The sequence below is a fragment of the Anabrus simplex genome, chromosome 3, assembly GCF_040414725.1.
Source record: "Anabrus simplex isolate iqAnaSimp1 chromosome 3, ASM4041472v1, whole genome shotgun sequence".
Taxonomy (NCBI): domain Eukaryota; kingdom Metazoa; phylum Arthropoda; class Insecta; order Orthoptera; family Tettigoniidae; genus Anabrus; species Anabrus simplex.
In genome coordinates this window covers 449,189,377-449,203,939 of record NC_090267.1, presented here as the reverse complement: position 1 = coordinate 449,203,939, position 14,563 = coordinate 449,189,377, and the positions used below count along the sequence as shown (strand labels likewise).

The 14,563-nt window shown below is 39.5% G+C and overlaps 1 protein-coding gene across 5 annotated transcripts in view; it reads left to right on the top strand.

Annotated features, from left to right (window-relative positions):
• Bap170 (Brahma associated protein 170kD) overlaps window positions 1–14,563 on the top strand; it is a 484,022-nt gene that overhangs the window by 452,065 nt on the left and 17,394 nt on the right. The gene's annotated exons all lie outside the window — the stretch shown is intronic.

Here is a 14,563-nt window from a genome sequence, read left to right as displayed (position 1 = left end):
TGCATGAGGCAATGTTTGCCAGTGAGTTATCCAAGTGCATTATTTGAATACTGTCAATGCACCTTGTAAATAGAATAATGAAGGACTGACTTGCAGACTTAACATCTCTTCATTATAATGACCTAAAACTGATATACAAAGTCATGTTCAATTGTACTGATTTATTTATTTACATTTTATGTCCTTCATTGGACCACTCTAGCCAACTTTATACAAGTACTTTTTCAGTTTTCTGTCAGCCCAGTACTTCTTCATTCTCTCTCTGATCTTATCCTTCTTTCTTCATCGGAGACCACCCTTCCTATTGTCTGTTTGTTGATTCTGGTTTGCAGTCTGGTTTGCTTGTCTGTGAGTTTCCTGATTTTGTTGGTTTTGTTTCTTAGATCTTCCACTGTAATTTGTAGTTCATCCATATCTTCCTTGATTTCTGTAATCCATTTAATGTTGCACTTACTATTCCATAATTTTTCTATTATTCTTTGATGATTCTGTTCTCTGGTGTCCTGATTAGATGTCCAAAAAATGACATGTGTTTCTTCCTGATTATGCTCATTACTGGACCTGTTTCCTTATAGACGGTTTCATTAGAAGCTACTCTCAAGTGTCAATCTTTTTGGTATGATTTGTTGATGCATGTTCTAATGATTCTTCTCTCTATCTTGAGTATTTTGTCTCTTTGTGCAGTGTTAGTTGTTTTGAAGATGGTTTCACTTGCGTATGTTATTTCTGGGTAAGTGATTGTTTTGTAGTGTTTTAATTTTGTTGCTATTGACAGGCCCGTTTTGTTGTAGGTATTCTTGGTGACATATTGTGCTCTGGTCAGTTTATTTGTTCAGTTGTGCCATGCTGGCTTTTCATTGAGGTTATATGTTGTGATTTCTCCCAGATATATAAATTTATCTACAATTTTGATTTCTTGGTTTCCTATGGCAATTTTGTTTATGAGTAAACATGATTACAGTCTTTTCAAAGATATTCCAAGACCAATTTTCTGTGCTATTTCCTGTAGTGATATAACTTGTGTCTGGTTTCCTGAATATTGTTGGACAAGAGAGCAAGGTCATCGGCAAATCCTAGGCAATTTAAACTTATGTTGTCTTTGGGTCTTCCAATTCGGATGTTCTTTGGGTTAATCTTGTACCATTCCCTCAGTGTATATTCCAAGGCAAAGTTGAACAGCAGTGGTGACAAGCAATCTCCTTGTCTTAAGGCTGTTTTTATGATGAATGGCTCAGAAAATTCCCCTCTGAACTTGACTTTTGATAAGATGAGTTCTATCAATTTGATTAATTTTGGATGGAGCCTGAAATTTCTTAAAATTTTCAACATTGAAGGTCTATGGATACAGTCGTAAGCTTTTGTTAAGTCCACAAAGGTTATTGCAAAAGGTTTGTTTTGCTTCTTGTAATATGCTATGGCTAATTTTAAAGTGATGATTTTTTCTACACAGCTTCTCCAAGGTCTGAAGCCTCCTTGGTATTCACCTAATTCTTCCTCTAGTTGCTCTTTGATCCTCCTGTATAGGATTCTGGAGAAAATCTTGTATGTGCAGTCTAAAAGAGTGATTCCTCTCTAATTATCTGGATTGCTTTTATCTCCTTTTTTGTGGAGTGGGTGGATTATGACTGTGGTCCAATGTTCGGGGAACTTTTCTGCTATCCTCATTTTTGTTAGGGCCATGTGTAAGAATGTTCGAACTGTATCACTGGCATATTTCCACATTTCTGCGAAAACTTGGTCTTCTCCACATGCCTTATAATTTTTCAACTCTGAGTGTTATTTCCACCTCTTGGATTGTTGGGGGGTGTATGAGTTCAGGCGGAATTTTATGGGCATGTCTGTATTAACTGCTAAAAGTTCCTGGGGTTCTTCACAATTTAAAAGTTTAATGAATGCTTTTGCCTTGATTTCGGCATTTTCCTTGTCATTGTGTGTCGTTTTTCCATCCTCACTTTTCAGCATTAACGTGGGAGGGACAAGTTTTTGTACTTGCCTTCCAAACATTTTGTAAAAGTCTCTGGAATTGGTTTTGTGGTAATTATCTTCTATTGAGTTGATTAGATCTTTCTGTGATTGTCTTTTGGTTTGCCTGATAATTTGTGTGAACTTTTTCCTGATATTTTTGAGGTTGATTGCACTTTCTTCTGTTTTGTATGTTTGAAATTTTAACCATGCCTGATGTCTTTCTTCATGAATTTTGTCACATTCTGAGGTCCACCAGGCATGTTTCTTTTACGTGTGTTCAATGGGGCTAAATTTTCAGCTTGTTGCCTGATAATTGGAATCAGTTCTTCTAAGTTATCTGTCAGTTTTATGTTTTGTGTGACTTCTCTATATTTATAATTTCTAATTAATTGGTGTGGATCAAAGTTCCTCTTTTGTTTATTGCGTTCTGGTTTCTTTTTTAGTGGTGTGAACTTAATTTTGATTTTGACTATGTAATGATCTGAACCTATATCTAGTCCTCTTAAAACTTTAACATTGTAGATTTCTCTGTGGTAGGTTTTGTCCATAAATGTGTGATCCAGCTGCCATTCCCCTTTTCTCCAATCAGGATGTTTCCAAGTTTTAAGTTTGTTGGGCCTCCTTTTGAAGTATGTGGACTTTGCGATCAGTTTGTGTTCTCTGCAGAGTTCAACAAGTCTTTGACCCCTCTGATTTGTATGTTTATGTGAAGCCCATTTCCCAATGATATCTCGTATTTTTCTCTTCCGAGTTGGGCATTGAAGTCCCCTAACAGGATCTTAACGTTGTTAATATTTATTTGGTTTACAGTTTGGTCAAGGAGATCCCAAAACTTTTCCACTTCTTTCCTAGTCTTTGTTAGAAAATTCTTTTCATTAGTAGGGGCATGAATGACAGTATAATTTTTCTTGGATGCAAACTCAGTAGTTGCAATTCTAGGTGAGATGGCTTGAAAATCAATTATTGTATCTATTATTTTCACATTGACTATAAACCCAGTTCCAAATTGGGGACATTGTTTCATAACCCTTAGTCCAGGTTTCCCGTTGTAAATTCTGTAGCCTTGAAATTCAAATGGTTCTTCTATAGTATTTCTCATCTCCTGGAGTCCTGCTACTAAAATTTTCTGTTTATCTAATTCGTCCATCAAGTTCTTTAGTTTTCCTGCTTTAAATAGAGAATTAATATTATGAGTTACAATATGTTACAATCATATATCACGTCATTCATTTCATCTCCCATTAACTCCTCTGATGAGGTTGACGTCAGGAAGGGCATCCAGTCATAAAAAACTGCCACGACAAATTCATCTCACCTCATACCCGACCCCGTAGGGAAACGGGACAAGGGTTGGACAAACAAACAATGTAGTTGATCTAATCTTGTTTGATCCTGTTATGTGCTGGCATAGGAATGGGTGATTGCTAATGCTCCGACTCGTTGATGCCTTCTAGGTGGCTACCCACTGAATTCGATGTAGCCTTCTCCTGCTTTCTTGGACAGACGGTGGAATTTTTTTTTCCTAAAAGACCTTTCGATGGTTGACTTTCGAAGGTAGTTAACCTTGGGTGGAGCAAGCTCCGATTTACAACTACTGTTCTTAACCGCAGAGGGACAACCCCAGGTGTTCAGGATTCTGGGTCGGCATTTCCTCCTAACCCAATGAGGTATGGTTTTCCCGCCAATACTCGGGTGGCTGATTTGCAGTGGTTTCCCACTGGGCGATGGGGTCGCTATGTACCTACGCCAGTAATTCTACTGATTAATTAATCATAATAAAAATTAATATTCAAACAACCAGTCAATACTATTTATCACATATCACTCATACATATATGTTTCACCCTGTTTTTGAACGGCTTTTTCAGTGCATTAACATTGTTTGAGCAAACACCATATTTCCTCTGAGTTCCACTCATTTTCACTTAAAACGTTTGTACGTTGATATTACAAGTACAACTAACTTCACCGACTCCTTGGCATTTCCATTTCAACATTACATCACTCATTGTTGAGCAATACTTATGGGTTTTGTCGTAGAGGAAATAGCGTTTTTGAACTAAACTGATAAGATTTTCCGTGTCCATCATTAGTGAGGTGAACAAAAACAACTTCCGACTTGCCAGCAGCCAGCTGATACACATGCCGCCAAACAGCCGGCCGAAAGATCCTGATCGTCTACGAAGTTGAACGAATATTGATAGCCAACTGGGTGTTGGTGGGAGGCACACAGAGACATTGCAATACCACGTGTTGGCATAAAATTGAAAGTTATTTTTAATTTTACCTTTATACGAGCTGAACATTATATTACCGTGTCACTCGTAATTATTACATCACATTATTAGAACGTAGCACAAGGATGAGGAGACATGAAATAAAATTCTCGCGGGGAAAGAAACTGTTTACGTTTAGATGTGCTAGCGTTGCTACTGCGCCTTTATCACTCCCACATAATACCCCAGATACTTTTCCATGCACTGATTTCTGCAACTTCGAACCTGTGTTTCTTTTCCTCATTACCTATAGCATGAAGAGGATTGAAGTGGGAAAATAAACTCAATACTGGCTTGGGCATGCGGTACTTGTGAAACAGCCAGAAACTACGCCCGTTGCCGTAGGAATGCAGGGGCGATTTAGGCCTAGGTTCTAAGAATCTCTAAGAATAAGTTGCCAGATTTCCCATTTGCTGCCGTTATCCTTGAAGCAGGTGTCAGGCGTGTGAGGAAGATAGAAAACACATGCTAACAAACTGTAGTACACGTCTTGTCTTTGCGTCTTGTAAGCCTAAGCTACGGATTGCCAAGCATAGTGTAGCGTGGTATGTGATGTTTGCCAGAAATCGCACGAATGGAATTATCAAATTGGTGGGCACCGATAAACATGCCCCCCAGCCTCACTGAGCTCTTGTCGTATATCTATTTCAATCACTGTTGCTAGTAAACATTTCTGCCAAGTGCTCATGGTCTTATACAGGTTCATGGCATGCTTGAGTGATGTATGGGGTCAGTCTGTTTTCATTTTAGGGGATATCTGGTCATTGATGGCAATGTAGTGTGTTATAGTCCGACTTGTTGGCTGAATGGTCAGCGTACTGGCCTTCGGTTCAGAGGGTCCCGGGTTCGATTCCCGGCTGGGTCAGAGATTTTAACCTTAATGGTTAATACCAGTGGCTTGGGGGCTGGGTATGTGTGACTTATTCAACATTAGAAATCATCCTAGGTAGGGCCCTCATCTTCACAGACATGCAGGTCACCTAATAGGCCGTCTACTAGAAAAAGACTTGCACCAGGCCGCTCCGGGTGCCATACGCCATTAATTGTGTTATACAACACAATGATTGTAATACTTCACTTGTTTATTTGATCATCTTGCTGCACCATTGATCAGTCTTAAGAGTAGAAATCTAAATCATGGCTGCTGTACAAACCAATCCTGATGGGAATCTAAAGCATTAGTCATGGCTGAACCCTGGTCATGACTGTCTTACAGCTCATCTTAAGACGTTGATTATGTTTATTGAACACTTACATAAAACTGTTGCCAGGATGATCCAGTATACCGAATTCACTGCAGTAAATATCGTACAGTCCCTAAAATTGGTATTGAGCACAATATTTGTTCTTCACTTCCATACTTCACATACATTATTCACACCTGCCAATTTTTACAGTTTATCTGTACAATTTATGGAAATTGCAGCATTTTACGGTTTTACGGACGGTGTCATTTTACGACTTTGCGGACAAAAATTTGAAATGTTGCCATTAATGCTTTCACAGCCCATACTTATGATATTGTACAGGCTTTTGGGCTTGTGCCGTGTCAAGAAAATAAGGTGAAATTCTTAACGTTTCGCAAAAAACTGTGCTCTGCGTCCTCAGAAGAATTCTCGACTGTTCACGAGAAAAGCTTTCCTCATTATTGGCCCTGATGTGCGGAAAAGGAAACAGGATAGTATTCAGTTCTACAAATAACTTTACTGCTTTGGCCCCTTGTTGACTTGAAATCCTGAAGCGTTCAATCTTAAATACAAATTAAGGAATGTCTAAATAAGATCTTTCATCAAGAAATGTTTTAAATCAAGAGTTTTTATTCACAACAACGATCATTGATTTGATGAATACAGCTGTTAGTTCCCATGAACTTTATCATCAAGATTTTAAAGAACAATTCAACCAGTTTTATTGATTATATGACTTGCAACTTTAGCAAAGTTTGCCAATATTTTATTTGAATTGTCCTGGCATACAAAAGTGTTTTTAATGTCTCTTTCCAATTTAATAATGTAATTTTTGTATTCTGATATATTACTGTAGTTCATTCTAGCTGATGATGTCCTTTAGGGGATGAAACATGTACTAGATGTAATAAATTATATATGTATTGAATAGGCGGACCACTTAAATATAATATGGAAGTTAATCTTAAATGTTCGCTACTTGGTTCTATATGTATCTATTAAAATGGGCAGTGTCTAGATATATTAATTGTGGTTTAAATGGCTGGTGGTGGTGGTGGTGGTGGTGGTGGTGGTCATTGTTTTTTTAGAGGAAGTACATCTGGGCAGCCATTCTGTATGAACACTAATCAGAGGTAAACAACGGAAGAGGTCAGACACTTCAAAAATTGAAGGTATCGGACAAAGAATGTCGAGGACCTCGAAGGATGTGATAATGAAAGACTAGGGAGAGAACGGGGTGACCAAGGGAGTTCAGATGCGATAGAAGAAAGATGGCAGTTAGGAACCTGGCACAAATAGGTGGAAGCAATGCCAGTACTGAGCTAAGGGCCCCATGGTCCCCAACCCACCTTTCCAAGTTAAGAGCCCCTCAGGCCCTTTTTAGTCTCCTCTTACAACAAGCAGGGGATACTGCGGATGTTATTCTACTGCCCCCACCCAAAGAGGGACAGGTGCTAAGGACAGAATGTAATGGGTAGGTCTTGGTTCAAGATAATCAGTAATCAAGAATACATACAGTAGAAATTATTTTGATGTATGGAAAAGTGAGACAGAATGCAAAGCAGCTTATGTCTGCACCAGTAGTAGTTCCCACAGAAGACATAAGCATTGAGCAACACTTTTAGTTGTGTAGTAACTGCTTCTGCTAAGTTTCAGTGAACTGCACATCCGGAAAGGGAACACCGTGTATGAGGCCACATATTATGTTATGGAGTACATAGCTAGTTATTTTCAATAAAGTTACGAGTCAATGTGGCAAGTCTTTTACCACCAATGTACACTAATCAGTGAGAACATTGCCCGGCTCCATGACTAAATGGTTTAGCGTGCTGGCCTTTGGTCACAGGGGTCCCGAGTTCGATTCCTGGCAGGGTCGGGAATTTTAACTATAATTGGTTAATTTCGATAGCACGGGGGCCGTTTGTATGTGTCGTCTTCATAATCATTTCATCCTCATCATGATGCTTAGGTCGCTTACGGGTGTCAAATCAAAAGCCCTGCATCTGGCGAGCTGAACTTGTCCTTGGACACTCCGACACTAAAAGTCATACGCCATTTCATTTCAGCGAGAACATTATGACCACCTATCTCCTGTCGATATAAACCCGTCCAGGCGATAGCATTGTCACCCGACGAGGAATGACTGCTAGTCAGGCGCACGGTGCATGTGTAGTATCAGTGAGCATGCTGTCCGTGTGTAGAATAGGGAAGGCGCGCGGTCTGAGTTTGACCGAGGGCAGATTGTGATGGCCTGGAGGCTCAGTTCGAGCATTTCAGAAACTGCTCGACCTGTCAGGTGTTCGGGGAGTGCTGTGGTGAGTGTCTTCAACAAGTGGCGAAATCAAAGTGAAACCACATCCAGACGTCGAGGGGTTTGGCGGCCACCCCTCATTACATATATCGGACGTCGAAGGCTAGGCAGACTGGTAAAACAGGACAGGCGGCGAACTGTGGTGAAACTAACATCAGACTTTAATGTTGGGCATAGCACAAGTGTGTCCGAACACACAGTGCACTGAACACTCCTAAGAATGAACCTCCACAGCTGACGGCCCATGCATGTGCCAACGTTAACACCACAACATCAGCAACTACAGCTGAAATGGGCACGTGACCATCGTCGCTGGACATTGGCACAGTGGCAGAGCATTGCGTGGTCTGATGAATCCCGATACCTTCTTCATCATGCCGATGGGAGAGTGCGAATCATTCGTCTTCCAGGAGAACAGCTCCTTGACACCTGTATTGTGGGACGGACACAAGCTGGTGGGGTCTCAATTACGCTCTGGGGAACATTCACTTGGGCATCCATGGGTCCAGTGGAGCTGGTGCAAGGCACTTTGACGGCCGAGAAGTATTGTACACTGGTTGCAGACCACGTACACCCCTTCACGGCGATAATGATTCCCAACGGCAGTGGCATTTTTTCAGCAAGATAATGCGCCATGTCACAAGGTCAGGAGTGTGATGGAGTGGTTCGAGGAACACAGTGGCAATTTGCAATTGATGTGCTGGCCCCCGAACTCGCCAGATCTTAACCCGATCGAATACATCTGGGATGTGTTGAACGTGGCGTCAGAACTGTTTGCCCCCCTCTCTGGAATTTATGGGAACTAGGTGATTTTTTGTGTGTGCGTGCGTGTGTGTCTCTCTCTCTCTCTCTCTCTCTCTCTCTCTCTCTCTCTCTCTCTCTCTCTCTCTCTCTCTCAACTCCCTCCAGGAACCTACCAAGGCCTCATTGCTTCCATGCCAAAGGTGGCCATACCGGCTATTAGTTTTGGTGGTGATAATGTTTTGGCCGGTTAGTGTATTACCACCTATAACACACTCAGTTATACCAGGAATAATGGATATGGACTTCGAACAATAAACTACCTTCTTGAGTGAAAATATATATAGTTAAACCACCTAATTAATACACATACTGTATTACAATCTAAAACGATTATTAATGGAATAAATGTGAACATGTTTCAGCTCATAGAGTCATCATCAGCACAAACACTTTAATTAAAATCACAACATAAATGCACTTGACCGAAATGAAAGTAGTGTTGATACTTGAGACACTTCAAAACAAAATATTGGAGATTATTGATAAAAAGTTTGTAGAAACATCAGAAGATGGCCAATTGTATTACTAAGCTCTTTGATGAAAAGTTCGTAAAAGCACCACAAGATGGCTAAATACATAATGTTATGATTAAATATGCCAAAGATGAGAACTTCACACTTGAAAGCTGAAGGCATCCATGCAATAATCTTGTCGAGAAGAATGTAAAGTTTTAGGTGATAAGTAGCTGAATCAGATGTGTTATCCTCTCGTCAAAAAGATGTAGATGTCTTCAAATGTTCATCATATAATTTATATGGTTATAAAACAAATGATTTAAAGGAATTTATAATAAAATTGATTATAAATAAAAGGATGTAGTTGGAGGATTTGGGGATTTTCTTTATTTTCCACAGTAGCAAATTTCATTACAGTCTGAAACACTGAGTTCAAAACCTTGTTTTGATATTCGTGTCAGTATTTTTCAGATTGTATTGATTAACCCTACAAGTGCCATGCAGTATAGTCTGTAGTGCCAGGCAAATAATGTAGAAAATTACTTGTTGGAATAATAATTAATTTTAGTCACTTTTAATGGACACATTTTTATGAATGATACAGCATTTTAAAGAGGAAGGTTTGTGCATTATTTGCAACATCAGTACAAGATATATATTTCAAAACATTTTGACGGAAGTCTTCTTTTTAATTTTATTTTTTACTTTTAGATTCAAAGTTTGAGGTGTTTTTGTGGGGGAAAAAATTACATAGTAAGTAAATACTTTTGGAATATACATTTGTTGAAAATATCATGAACTAACATTACACAATATTTCAGGCTTCCAAGTTGTACCTGTGTCCTGAACACTGGAGAACATTCGAATTGAACACTACGTAGAGATTCAACAATTTTTAGGTACCTAGCCTTTAGTCACACGGCAACTTCCTTTTAAGTTCTTTTGGTCTGTGATAGTGCTCTAATTGTCCCAACACTTCTCATGGATTCCCACATTGCACCCTGGGCACCAGTGTGATGATTATCTTCCCCTCTTTTTTGATGGATCACATACCGCACACTTTCGCTCTTGACGAGCAGGCAATTTCGCATAGTAATGGCTACTGTCTCCAGACGGTCCAGGTGATGGCTTCAGAGGATTATTAGGCTTAGCTGGGGTTGGTTTCTTTGCCATTGTCACCACTACTTCAACAATGTAGTCATGATGATTCATTTGGAGGCAGATGTCAATGTTGTCACAGTAGGCAATGTATGAATTTAGCATTGTCATGTCAAGCAAATTTTGAAGGATTTTTCTCCAGTATCTTCTTGTAGCATGTTTTGCAGCAACATGGTGCACCTTTTGGTCCTTCAGGTCTACTCCACCCATGTGTTTATTGTAGTGTTTGGCAATATGCAATGGTTTGGATATCTCTGTACCATTTTTTGCCTTCACCAACACAGTTTCAGCATGACATGCAGTGGAAAGGCCTTGTACAGGCTTTCTGGATTTCTTCTCTTTGAATCCACAAGCTAATACCTCCCCCTTTCTATAATAGAGGACATCACCAGCTTGCAGTATTGTTTTCATGAGCTCGTTAGGAAGGCCCTTAGAATTTGCTTGGACTGTTTCCGTGAGCACGTCCCCTTTCTGATGGAGAACATCTGTCAGTAAACAAATTATTATATAGGTTGCATTTACCAACAGTTTTAGTAACTACTTTCTGTGCCATGCCGTCTGGATCACTTGAGGCATAAAAAAATACTTGCCATTGTAAGGCTCAGTATGCAACACATATCCAGTTTTGCTTTCACACAGTTCAAACTTTTTGATGCCAAATCGAACATGTTTCTTGTTTGGCATGTACTGTATGAAAGCAACTCTATTTTTCATTCCAATCAAGGATTCATCTAGTGAGACTTTCTGTGCAGGAATATACAATTTCTTCCACAAAGAATTTAGGATGTCTAGCAATGGTCTCACCTTGTGCCAAGAATCATACCCAGGTTCATCCCTTGGAACTGCTGTGGCATTTGAATTCAGATGTACCACTCTGTAAATTGAAAGTCATTCCTGGATATTGCATTTGAAAAGAATGGCATATACTGGGAAAATCTTAGTGTCCCAGTGTTTCTTTTCATTCTTTTTGGGATTTATACCCATATTCAAAATAATGCCTAACCACTTTTTTAGTTTTTCGTTATCTACAGATTTGAACATTTTCAGTCTGCTGTGAGGATGTGTCTCCAGATAATCCAAATGCTGTTCTAACAATTCAGCAGCATAATGATTTGTTTCACTAGGTATCATCCCCAACAATTCTTCAGGAAAAAAAGAGATCAAAGTAAGACAGAGCATTTGAATTTCTGGGGATGTTAGCTTGGAAGCCAGTTCTTCTTGGCATAAAATCGATACCATTTTTTACAGGCTCTGGTCCGCTTACTTTCTGCCATGAGACATCTGAATGACTGATTGTATCATTGGTGGGATCAATTGGATTACAATTAATGATACGGTTGAGGCGTACCTGCAGTGGTATATCTTCATCTTCATCATCAGGGTGTTCAAGTGTTTGGACATCCCTAAATCCACTTCCTTGGGCATCCCTAGAATCATGTATGCTGTTATCTTCTTCAGAATCACTGCTATTAATTTCACCGTCTTGTACATCACTGAAATCACTCTCATCTTCCAATAAATTACTTATTCTCTCAAGATCTCGTGCAATGTTTTCAATTTGATCAGCCATATCTGTTTACAATGACCACATGGTTCATGCATCTTCAACGAGTAAATACAACAGAAATACATATCCTTTTAGAGTACCAACTTAACTAAATGCAATCACGAAACTTCCTCGTCACCATCTGCTTCCAAGAAAAGATGTCGCTATATGTCTGAAAACACTCATGTAATCAGTCGATTTTTTCGGCCCTGGCACTAAGAGCAAATGGAAGAGTCGAAAAAATTAACTCTTGGTACTTGTAAGGTTAAAAGAATATTTCAAAATCTAAAATCTTGATTCATTACTTTATTTCACTGTTTAGAAAATTCACAAAATGTGAGTGTATTGACTTCTGAACCTTATTTGGAATTCTAGTCAGTGAAAATTCTACTGAGACTTTGTAAATAAATGTTGATCTTCAGCTGGCAGAATATGCCAGTAATGTAGGACTTTTTTGTTGGTGTGGGATCTTTTACATCGAGCCATATAGATTTCACATTCATCAAATAGATATTCTTGTCTCTTCTTGGGTATGATGTCTTATTCAAAAATCAACAAAGCCATTAATAAAATTGATATTGGCTTTATGTTTACAGTACTTCATCTACTCTTATATCTACTTCTTGTTCGTTAGTTTGCTTTCAGTTTTGATACATTTGAAAATGTAAGTATAAATTATGACATGCCGTGATATTGCTGGTTATTTTATGTATTTTATTTGCCAAGTACATTGACAACGGGCATCGAATTGAGGCTGCAAACTCATGTTGACTGGGATAGTTCAAACCTCCAAGAAAAAAATTACACAGCTGCACTCAAACTACTATAACTCGAAAAGTATTCAACATATCAACCTCAAACTTGGAACATTTATTCACCAGGCTGCTTAGTAATGTGTACGGTACGATACTTTTCAAGGCTCCATTTAATAGTCTTACTCAGTATGGTGTAGTAGGAAAGACACTGATCTGACCCATCTGTGTCTTTCATGTACATGCTGTATTCCATTATGCAAGGATTTTTCTTTACAGTTACTCCCTGTTTAATGTTGGCCGTTCATCATTACAAATATGCTCCATGGCTAAATGGTTAGCTTGCTGGCCTTTGGTCACAGGGGTCCCGGGTTCGATTCCCGGCAGGGTCGGGAATTTTAACCTTAATTGGTTAACTTTGCTGGCACGGGGGTTGGGTGTATATGTCGTCTTCACCATCATTTCATCTTCATCACGACGCGTAGGTCGCCTACGGGCGTCAAATTGAAGGACCTGCATCTGGCGAGCCGAGCTTGTCCTCGGACACTCCCGGCACTAAAAAGGCCATACGCCATTTCATTTTCCAGTTCATTGCCACTCGATACATCTGATACCTGGTCTGCGAACAACGCCGTGACATGTACATCTGCACTGAAGCTCAAGGGATTAGCTCTTTATTTCCAATATTATTTTGGTTATTACATGAAGGAAGGAAGGAAGATAAAGCAATAGCTGCCTTATGCTCTGTATTCCATGACTAGACCATCAGCTTGTAATCTCATCACCGAATTGTAGGAGTGATCAAGGAAATATGATGCGGGTAAAGACAGGTATTGCAGTAGTCTTTGATCTGCTCTCATCTGAGAAACTACCTGTCACCCATGAGGCACATCAGATAATGAATCTACTTATAAATCTTGAAATATTTTGTCGTTACACAAAGCACGTTGCCATGGGCGCACCATCTTGTATATTGACTCCTGGCATGTAAGAACACCCATGTATATATGTAGGTTCATTGCTACATAGAGCATTTGATTGGGAAAATTTATCGGCCCAAACCTCTACGATCCCACTACTCTGACATGCACACAAGTAGTTCAGAGTTTACCCAACAGATAGCACAATAAGCTGCAAACAATGCCCGTGTGTAAAAATGGAGATTTCTGGGGCCAGTCAATGACCACTGGCCGCACTCGTATGGAGATCTCGGGGCCTGTCATCATTGTCATTATTTTCATCATTTTTATTTCCCCTTGTCCAGCTCCTGCCAGTTCGGGGTGTTGATTGCACTTCTCCACCATTGTCGTCAGTGTGTTGAGAGCTAAAAAATTCATTCTTATTTTATGCATATAAACTGAATACAGTAAAACCTCGATGCATCGTTCCCGGAACTGTCGTTTTCTCATATCCATCGTTCAATTTATTAGGTCCCAAAAATGTTCCATATAAATCAATGTTAAATTTCCCCATTATCTATTGTTCCTTGAACTATCATTTTATCACATCGATCATCAAAAAGTATTTGTTGTCGGCTACAATTTTCCTGCATGGATCGATCGAAGATAAGAAAAATATATGCAAACGTTTTTTGAATCTAAAGGGACAGCTGAATACTCGAGCATATAATAGCGGCAACCTGTATGAGTGATTACGAGTTGCTAATCTTGATCAAGGATCTCGTAAGCTGGAGTGCTGTGCACAGGTTATTCACGCACATCCTAACTACGAGCCTCCTAGCGCCAACACTTCTCCTCAACCCACTAACTGGCCCCTAGAAGTATTCTTATTTACAAGAATTAAAACGGAGGCACTGTAAAACTCAAATTTGCCACCATTTTCTGTGTTGCTATTGGCTGACAAGGGTTGCCAGCTTCGTTGCAAGTGAGAAAATTGCATAGTTTGAAATAGTCAAGGTGTGCACTGGGTACATTTGGATTAGTCACAGGGTTATTAATTGCGTCGTACCTTGTGATGTGTATGGGATGCTAGAGGTCTGTTGACTACTTTGTTGGCCCCTGCCCAGCTGTCTTGTTACAAGCCGGACCTAACCAAGCCAGACCAATAATCTTTTCACTAGCCTGGTCTTGAAACTAATTCCTAAGTTGG